Source organism: Cnephaeus nilssonii (assembly GCF_951640355.1).
Source record: "Cnephaeus nilssonii genome assembly, chromosome: 18".
In the NCBI taxonomy this organism is placed as follows: domain Eukaryota; kingdom Metazoa; phylum Chordata; class Mammalia; order Chiroptera; family Vespertilionidae; genus Cnephaeus; species Cnephaeus nilssonii.
The window spans coordinates 26,022,002-26,032,241 of NC_137089.1; positions in this window are offsets into that span (position 1 = coordinate 26,022,002).

A 10,240-nucleotide genomic window follows, 5' to 3' on the forward strand; every position below is an offset into this window, starting at 1 on the left:
ATTTGGACGTCTATTTTTCCCCTCTTGGGGGATTAAGAGTAATCCCAGGAGAAGGGAAGAGCCCCTCTGAGAACCATTAGCATCAAATTAATTTGCTTCCTTTCAGAGTCTCTCTTTCCTCCCCAACCTGATGCAATTTTTTAAGTTTAAAGATATTAGTACATACTCACTTTTGAAATTTGAAAGTCATAAATTTTATACCTTGATCTCTGTTTTATTGTGAAATTTCTTTCTTAAGAAGAAAAACAACTTAGGTCAGACTTTTATGGTAACGCCATATCTATATCAGGTAACTTCTCTGTCACTGAGAAAACAGAGGCATAAACGAAGAATGACATTGTCCCATGGTCACCAAACTCGAGAGACTTCATGCATCTGCACCCATGCTTAGCATCTTTTTTTTCTGACTCTACTGAGTAAGTTTCTCTAATTCTATGAGAGACCAGCCCCTAATCCTCTGGGACCCAAGGTCTCAATGTCTTTCTCAAGGTCTCCTCACCAACTAAGACCCAATAGTAAACACTCGAGATTTGCTGGCCATACAGTCTCAGAATTCTTAGCAATAGACATTATATAAATCAATCGGTGAAGCTGTGTTCCAACAAAAGTTTATTTATGGACACTAAAATTTGAATTTTGCATAATTTTCAAAACTCACTAAGTATTACTATTTTTTTAAAAAAAATTTTTAACAAATGTAGAAACTATTCTTAGGTCATGGGCCATCAGTAGTCCACAAAAACAGACAACAGGTAGGTCAGATTTGGTCCATGGGCCATTCTTTGCCAATTCCTGCATATATTACATACCTCTCCTTACTTATCAGAATATTGACAATCAGTTATTTTGTATGTTCTAGTGCAGTGGTCGGCAAACCGTGGCTCACGAGCCACATGCGGCTCTTTGGCCCCTTGAGTGTGGCTCTTCCACAAAATACCACGGCCTGGGCGAGTCTATTTTTGAAGAAGTGGTGTTAGAAGAAGTTTAAGTTTAGAAAAACTGTCTCTCAAAAGAAATTTCAATTGTTGTACTGTTGATATTTGGCTCTGTTGACTAATGAGTTTGCCGACCACTGTTCTAGTGTCTTACATTACATTTTTATCTTCTCTTAATTCTTCAAGTGTTTCTAGCTACTATTGTTTCTCTGTTGATCTTAACGTTTTCTAAACATTTATCCCATGTATTTATCTAATTATTTTTCATATATTTTAATGTAATTTTCATCCCACCACTATGAAAAAATAATCTTCTCGTGTAAAGGTCACTAATTATCTCTCTGTTTCTAAATCTAATGACAGTTTTGGTCTACATTTTATCCAACTTCTCAGCAGTTGCAGCACAGCTGACTACTCCTCCTTGAAACATTCTCCTCTTGCTTATGTGACATTTAGTCCATCTGCCTCAATGGTCATTTCTTCTCAGCCTTTGCAGAAGACTCCTCCACTTAATGCCACAATTCCTGGGTATTCTACCCTATTTTCTTTCTCTCTCCAAGCATCCTCATAGCCCGAGCTATAATCTATAGTCTGGCAATGCCAAAAGTGTATTCCTCTTCTGCCCAGACCATTCCTCTGAGTTCCAGACTCATGTAACCAATTATCTAGTTGGTATGTCCCTGCACATGTCTACGAGGCATCTCAAAGTTGACACGGCCAAACAGAACTACTGATTTCTGTCTCCACCTGAATCCTATTTTTCCACCAGCCTTCCCCAGTTAATGGCACTTCCACCTATTTAAATACTCAAATCATCTTTTACCTTTATTTCCCCTCTCTACCACATGCTAATAATTAATAAGTCCTATCAATTCAGCCTCTTAAATTATCTTAAATCTACTTCCTTTTCATTTCCCAGCCACCACCTTGCTTATCTAAATTACTAAAAAAAACCTCTTACCAGTCTCCCTTCTGCTCCCCTATATTCTCTCTACACAGAATTAAAAGCAAAACTTTTGACACACGAATTAAATCATACCACACATGTGCTATAAAGCCTCCTTTGACTTCCCATTGCCTTTGAGATTAAATCCAAACTGCCTCCCATGGTCTGCAAAATCTTGCAAGACCTGCTCTGTCCACATTTCAGGGCCTTTCTTCTCTGCTAGGGACATTCTTCCTGAGTATTTAAATGTGTCTTGAGACCTTCCATGGACCCAACCCAGAGGCGCCCGATATGTATTCAGTCATGTAGCTTAGCTCCTGTTCTTAGAGTATCTACTTATTATAGATAAAGCTTAATAAGTTATCGACTTCTTGTTTTTTATTTACTTCTTCTCTCTTTAAGTTCCACGAGGTCAGGCATCATTTCTATCTTGTTCACCATTGTATGCACAACACCTTGCATACTGCCTGATAACGTAATGGGCAGTCAACAAATAAACATGTGCTCATTTAATTTTTTAAAAGGTAAGTCTTAGAATGTTAGATTTAATAAAGACTGCTAGATTTAATCTGATCCCCTCCGTTTACAGATGAGTAAACTAAACCCAGAGTGTTGGGGATGAAATGAATTAAATCGTAGCTTAAATGGAGCTAGAATCCGTTTCTTTCATTTCCAGCCCAGGGTGTTGGTTCTGCAGCACAGAAGGCAAGGCCAAGAGATCATGGGAGTGACCTTTGTTCTGTGTTTCATTTATTTTTCTTTATTACGCTTAATGTTTTCAACCTTTAAACAAGTTCCTAGAGGATGGGGACAGTCCTTTTTATTTGCTTAATGCAGCAAAAAGAATATAGCAGCAAAATTTCTCCAGACGTTTTGTTTATAGCCCTAAAGTCACTGTCCAATAAAATTTAAATTGAATATAACCTACTTTTAATATTTCAAACCGTAGTTGGTTCATGTTTTCCATATAAAACCTGCAGTTTCATCTTCGCATTTTGCATTTCCATCCTCTTTTTCCACCGTCAAGCGGTCTGGCTCTCCCCTGAGTGTGGCAGCCAGATGACAAATGCTCTTCCAAATAACCCCAGGAGTGGTTTCTCCTTCTGCCCCGGAGTTAGGCAGCCAGCTCAGAGAGTGGAAAAAGCAGGGGTTAGAAACCGGGCGCCCCACTTTACAACCCTGGCTCTGCTACTAATTCCGTGTCACTCTGGACAATTTGCTTAAACACCCTGGCCATGGTCCCTTGATTTGTAAAATGAAGAATGAAGAAGCAAACCTTTCCAAAGTTGCCAGCTGGCTCTAACCTTCTGTGGTTCTAATTTCTACACATAAAATAAAACCTTGCACCATAAGATCAATTCATCTCCTCTGCCTCACTTGCACTTCATATCTTGTTTGTTTTCTTCCTTTATAGAGTGAGCTCCTTAAGGAATCTTAGGATTCCTAAAAATCTTAGGAACCCTTAGAATCTTAGCATTCTTGCTTAGAATGCTAAGATCTTAAACTTAAAGAATCTCTTCTCAAAATCCAAATCACTTCTACAAATTCCTTTTCACTGATCTGCTCCAGTCTCCTGGAGGTGATGCCTTAAGCAAGAAAATACTTGATGTCATGAGGATTGATGATCCAACAGATAGCCTCAGCACACACTCGGCCTTTCTCCCCAGGAATTGCAATTTCTGAATATTTCTGGAAAATGCCTGAGAAACCTTTCTGGAGCCCTGAAGTCTGTTCTTCCACTGCCAATAGCAATCAAATATATACTTAAACATCCAAGAAGAATGAACACTTTTTCCTAAAGTATTCCGCTCCCTGCTTAAATTGAGAGTACTAAAATTACATAATAATCATTCTTACCTATGTCAAGGGCCACCCTATCGACGGGCTGCCATAAAATGATGTCATTCATTTAGATATTTAACAAATGTGCTGTGTTTTTCCAGAAATTACTATGTGCCAGGCATTGTGTTATGTGCTGGAGGCCTAGAAAGGGGTAAAGCATTAATCAATGCCCTCAGAAAACTTGGCTTCCTGGCATGCAACTAAGTTCAAAGTAATAACTGCTAAATTTGCTTTTGCAGACTTTATGGCTATTTTGAATGATATATTAGGGGTCAATGAGTCTGCAATGGCATCCCCAGTATTTTCAGTACTCAAGCCTATAAGAGACTTAATCCAGCAATGTGCTTTATGAGAATTGTAAGAAGGGTTCAAGGTAGGAAGGTGGGAGTGGTGATTTCCCCTTCATGGTACTAGGGGGTCTTTGAAGAAGCTGGCCATGTTTGGATGAGTCCAAGACCTTATAGTCTCATTTTAAAGTCCCAGGCCAATGGCCCAAATTCTATCCAGGTTTTGCAAGAGCTGCACAACAGAGCTTTGCTGAAAAGCTACTGCCTGCTCTTCTCATCCCAAATCTTGAAGTCCTGCTGGGGTAGATTCATGCCTTTCCATAGTGGAAATTCCTGACAAATCGAGAGGAGCTCCTTAGCTTGGTGGTCCAAGTCCCAGCAGAAACAGAGAGGCTGGGAGACACACCATGTTTTCCTTCCCACCAGCTGGCGCAGTGTCTCCTGGCACCACTGAGCTGTGTGATGTTATTATCTCTGTAGGTGATTTGGAAAGGAGGTTGTTTATACATTGATATTATAGAATTTGCATTTCACTTTATAATGCTTTCTAGTTGCCTTCATTCTTTACAGCACAGAGCCAGAAGGTATGCTAAACCTAAGGATAACAACAATAGGAATATAATTAACATTTACTGAGCATTTACTAGGTACAAACATGGTTTTTAGTTCTTTAAGTATCTCTTCTCCTTTAATTCTCCCAACACCTTTATGAGGTAGGTACTAACATAATCACCCGCATTTTACAGATAAGAAACTGAGGCATAAAGAGAGGTTAAAAAATGTGTCCTATGCCACACAGCTAGTAAGTGGTAATGTGAGATTTTAACTGGCAGTCCATGTGCTCATAACCTACATGTTTACCTGCTAAGCTAGATTGTCTCAAATTTTATATATATGTATATCCTATCTAATAAAGAATGAATATGCTAATTGACCCTCACACCATCACAAAGATGGTGGTGCCCACAGCCAATAAGGAGGGAATATGCTAATTGACTGCCCCACCCTCAAATATGGCGGCACCCACAGCCACAAGATGGTGGTGCCCAGTCCCCTTAGCCCCACCAGGGTGGCAGGCACGCAGCAAGGTCGGGCCCGCCCCCAGCTGGACCCGACCACTCTGCATGCCTGCCTTGGGAGTCCCCCAGTCCCCTCAGCCCCCCAGCCGCCCAGGGCCAGCCTGAGGTGCAAGCAAGCCTTGGATGGTGGCTTGCCAGCTGCCCAGGGCCGCCCGAGGCTCAGGTAACCAGAACCAGCCGAAGCTTGTGCTGCCAGCAGTGGCAGCAGCAGAGGTGTAATGCGAGCGTTGCCTTCCCCTGATCGCCGTGTTGCCTCCCACCCCTGAGGGCTCCCAGATTGTGAGAGGGGGCAGGCCGGGCTGAGGGACCCCCCGTTCAGTGCATGAATTTTCATGCACCAAGATATATATATATATATATATATATATATATATATATATATGTGTGTGTGTGTGTGTGTGTGTGTGTGTGTGTGTGTGTGCAGTATCAATTACTGTAGATGCTAGCTAATTTGAAACATTATGGCTAAGTTAAAATTACATTTTTTAAATGAACAGAACAAAAACTTCAGATTAAAAAAAATTCTAATAACAAAATAAGAGATTTCAAATATGTCGTACATAGTCTTACTGTGGGCCACTTTGAGTCTTTCTTTCCCAACCTTCTGCAGCCCACACCTCTGGCTATGAATTGACTATTCCTTGTTGTTAGAAGAAAAAAGTTTAGATAAGACAGAGTAACTGAACCAAAGGTAAGTGCCTCATCCGGTTATTTCACCTCTTGCTCTGTTCCAATGAGCCAACAATTTTTTCAGGCAATCCTACTGAACTCATCATCTCAGCTCTACGTCTTTCATCCCACCTTTCCAACAGCCTAGAGCACCCCCTTCATAGAGTATATGGCTATGTGAATTATGATTGGTAAGTCCATTACTGGCCGTGTGAGGGTGGCTTAATATGCACATTGACACATTTAGACAGCTAGATGGGTGGGTTATCATAGTCAACATGTACACTAATCCCATCTAGATCAGCACATGAGTTCAGCTAGCGTGCATGCAGCCTCTTTTAGGAAGGAGGTGAATAGCAACAACCCTAGGCAATCAGGCACAGAAATGTAGTTCCCAGTGATAAAAGATAAGAACCATGAACTCTCAGGATCAACGGTACTTGGGCTCACTGCAGTGATCCATGCTGTCCTTACACTCTCCTAGCACTTGAAGGTTTAACCTCTGGCTGGAAGCTCTGGATCTCAAAGCAATTTATATCTCTCAGTCTTAGTTCTATTGAGAGTGCCTATCTAGCCAGTCTCTGAAGAAGGAAGCCAAGTACATTATACCCACAAGACCATTAGTGAACCATCACAGTAAACCATCTAGAGCTTTAAGCACTGAGGCTTTTTACTCCTGCCCAAAAAGAGTATATATGTGTGTATAATATGTGGATGATGAGGAAAATTCAGCTTAGATTGAATTACTAATATTATATTGAATGTTTTTGTCCATATGAACATAATGTGAATAATTTGAAATGGCTACCTCTGTTTGGTTTCCACTTATTGTATCAAAGATAGTGGAATCAATACAAAATAATTCACTGAAGGTTTTAGACTCCCTGTAGCTTTTCCATCCTTCCATTGTCTTCCTGCCAATTCCTTTCCAGTACTTTCTCCAAGCCCATTCTTCAGCATTTATGTTTACAGTTTGTTCCACGTGCAAAGTTTTATTCCCTATCTACATTTTATAATTATGTTGTATAGAAATTTCCAGTTTGTGTCTTTTGGAGCACAAAACAGACATTTCCTTGAATGTTTATTGAAGGCATAGCTACTTGCTAGATATTCAGTCAGTTGAGTGAGAGATTGGCTGAATGCTGAGAGTGCAGAGGACATGACCACAAAACTTGGACGTGTGTATATAAAATTGAACTTGCAATCCTCAGCGCATGCAAAATAAATACCTGAGTGAAACCTGATGCCATAAAGACCCATTAACCTATACGTTTCGCATTTTAAAAATAAATAGTAAAATCAGGGGAAATAGAGCCCTTCCCGTCGGTAGATGGGAAACACGAGGCAGAAGGCAGTAGTGATTTGACTGAGCTTTTTCCACTTAATTTTATTGCCTCTTAAAAATGACTGAAACATCCGTGGAATAACTTTATGCTGATTCACTCAAAAACTCGAAGTGAAGCCATTGTGATTTCTCATTTCTATTTTGCGACAGAGTATTTTTGTGTCTGCAAGTGAGGTATAAGTGTAAAATCGATTAAGAAGGATGGAGACTACTGCAAGTCTGGATCAGAGAGAATTTTTCACCCTGACTGAAAGGTAAATTCATTACTCCTTAATGAGGTGTTTTCCTTTGTTTCAAACTTCAAATTTAATACTTATCCCCAAAAAAATGGTTTTGGATATAAAATCATATTCAACACACCATAAAGCTGAGGGATGAGAGAAGAGGAGGCAAGCAAAATTAATATTTATGGTTACTTAATAGATGTTTTTAAAAATTCAGAACCAATATTTTGAAAGACTGACTTCTGTTTAGTTACAGAAAATCAATGGAAAATCTTGGGGTGGGGTGGCCATGCCCAAGCTACTCAAATGCTAGGCAAAGAGACACAGCAAGTTGTGATTGGTGTTCTCACCCAGAGCAGAGGAGTAAGAGAAATCTACATAATAGTCCATGATTTTATACCTGCTGTGGTAGGCTCAGTAATGGCCTCCAAAAGGTGTCTACATCATAATCCCCAGCACCAGTGAACATTTTACTTTATTTTGACAAAAGGGACTTTGGAGATATTTTTAAATTTAGGATCTTGAGATGGGGAGATAATGTTGGATTATACTATAGGCCCAATATAATCAAAATGGTCCTTATAAAAAGGAGGCAGGAAGATTAAAGGTAGGTGATATGACAACAGAAACAGAGATTGAACTGATGTGAACATGAGTCAAGGAATGCTAGCAGCCTCTGGAAGCTGGAAGAGGTAGAGAATGGATTCTCCCTAGAGGTCTTGAAACTAACCTGCCCACGCCCTGGTCGGTTAGAGTGTCATCCCCTGCATTGAAGGGTCGGGTTGCAGGGTCAATCCCCAAGGTGCATGCGGGAGGTAACCAATCGATGTGTCTCTCTCACATCGATGTTTCTCTCTCCCTCTCTCTCCCTTCCACTCTCTCTACAAATCAATGGAAAAAACATCCTCAGGTGAGAATTAACAACAGCAAAATAACTAACCTGCCCAGCTGACACCTAAATTTTAACCTCATTAGACTCCTTTCACATTTCTGGCCTCCAAAGCTATAAGAGAGTAAATTTGTGTTGTTTTAAACCACTGGGTTTGTGGTTACCTGTTACAGCAGCAACAGGAAGCTGGCACACCTGGGGGGAAATCCCTATTGAGAGTCAATACAACTGTCTTCTAGTTTCAGCTTTGTCACCCAATTAATTATGTGAGCTTGGATAAATCATCTAATCTCTCTGTATTGGGTTTTCTCAGAAATATAATGGGCAGGATGGGAGGTGGAGAGATTAAAGCAGAGCTTAAAAAATTGGTGATCATCATTCAGATAGGTGTGTTTTCCTGCAAAGTGTTTAAAAGTATTGACTAGTCAAAAAAAATTTTTTTTAATCATGGTATTTTATATTTAAAAACCAGCATCACTTGGAAATGTGAAAGATCTGGCAAAACTGAGCCATATCCCTCATGGCAACAATGCCAGTGCTAAATCTCAGCACTGCCCCTCCGATGGAGCATGTACTTTCCAGTTTGCCACAGTCCCCACCTATCCAACCTCACACAGTTTTGCTACCCATTCTGACCCTACAATTCCAAATTGTGGGAATTTGTGCTTCCAATCTCTGGACAGGATGATGCATATCAACAGTCAGAGATGGTAAAGTAATGCAACTAACCCATATGAAGATACTCTGTTATAGTGGGCAGAATTCCAAAATGACCCACCAAGATTTTCCACCCCAGTTCTTAGCACTGTGACTGATGAAATATCATGCCTACAATTATGTGGCAAAAGGGATTTTAGATGTAGTTAGAGGTCACTAATCAGTTGTTTGAATTGGTCAAATGGGAAATTATCCCAATGGGCCAAATCTAATCAGCAGCCTTTTTTTTAAATTTATCTTTACTATTGAAAATATTACAGATGTCCCCTTTTTCTTTCCTCCCATTGACCCCCTCCACCCGGTTCACTTCCCCTCCCCAGGCCTTCCCTATACTATTGTCTGTCTGTGAGCTACACCTAGCATGTCAAACTCAAAGGCTAACATGAGCCAAATAAACAAGGTTTAAGTTTACGTGAGCCGCAAAAAAACAAAAGCTTCAATTTTCATAGAAATGTAGGTTTATTTCCATAGAGACATGCTGAATAGAAAGGACTGAAATAAATGAGTAATCATTAACATAAAATAATAGAATATTTTAATAAAAATTAGTATTTTTTCTTGAACATTAACTTAACAGACACTGAATAACTGCACAAATTAATAAGCATAATGCAAATAAACCTATTTTTCTTATTTTCCGAAAGCCAAGTATTTCCTGTTGCACACACAGAACAAGTCAGTACAAGACTAATTACATGGCCATCGACTGCTAAAATATTCACTGCTAGTATTAGTGGAGAGAAATGGTGCGCCTGTGTGTAAGGCGCATAAGGAAAATGAATGAATGCAACATGATTACAGTAATCAGTCATTATCGAACGTTGTAGTTTGTTATTAATAATTATGTATAACAGAATATTGTAAAAATTGAGTTACGAAATTGATTAAAACATTTCTTACATACCGTTATATTGGCTGGGCCACAAAAATATTCATTGTGGGCTGCCTGCGGCCCTCGGGCTGCGAGTTTGACATGCTTGAGCTATACATTGGTTAATCTCTTCCTGCTCGCCCTGCCCTCCTCCCCTCTGAAATACATAAAACCAGAGAGCTTTTCTCTGGCTGGTAGCAGAAGGGAAAGTGAAAAGATTCTGAGCAGAAAACAGATTTGATGTGCTGTTTTGGCCTTGAAGATGGAGAGGACCACATGCAAAAACCAGAGAGCAGGAGCTGCGAGTGACCCAGCTGGGAGACAGCAAAGCACAGGCACCAGAGCCCTATAGCTGCAAGGAGCTCAGTTCTGCCAACAACCTGAATGACCTTAGAAACGGATCCTTCCCCACAACCTCCAGATAAGAACAAACCCA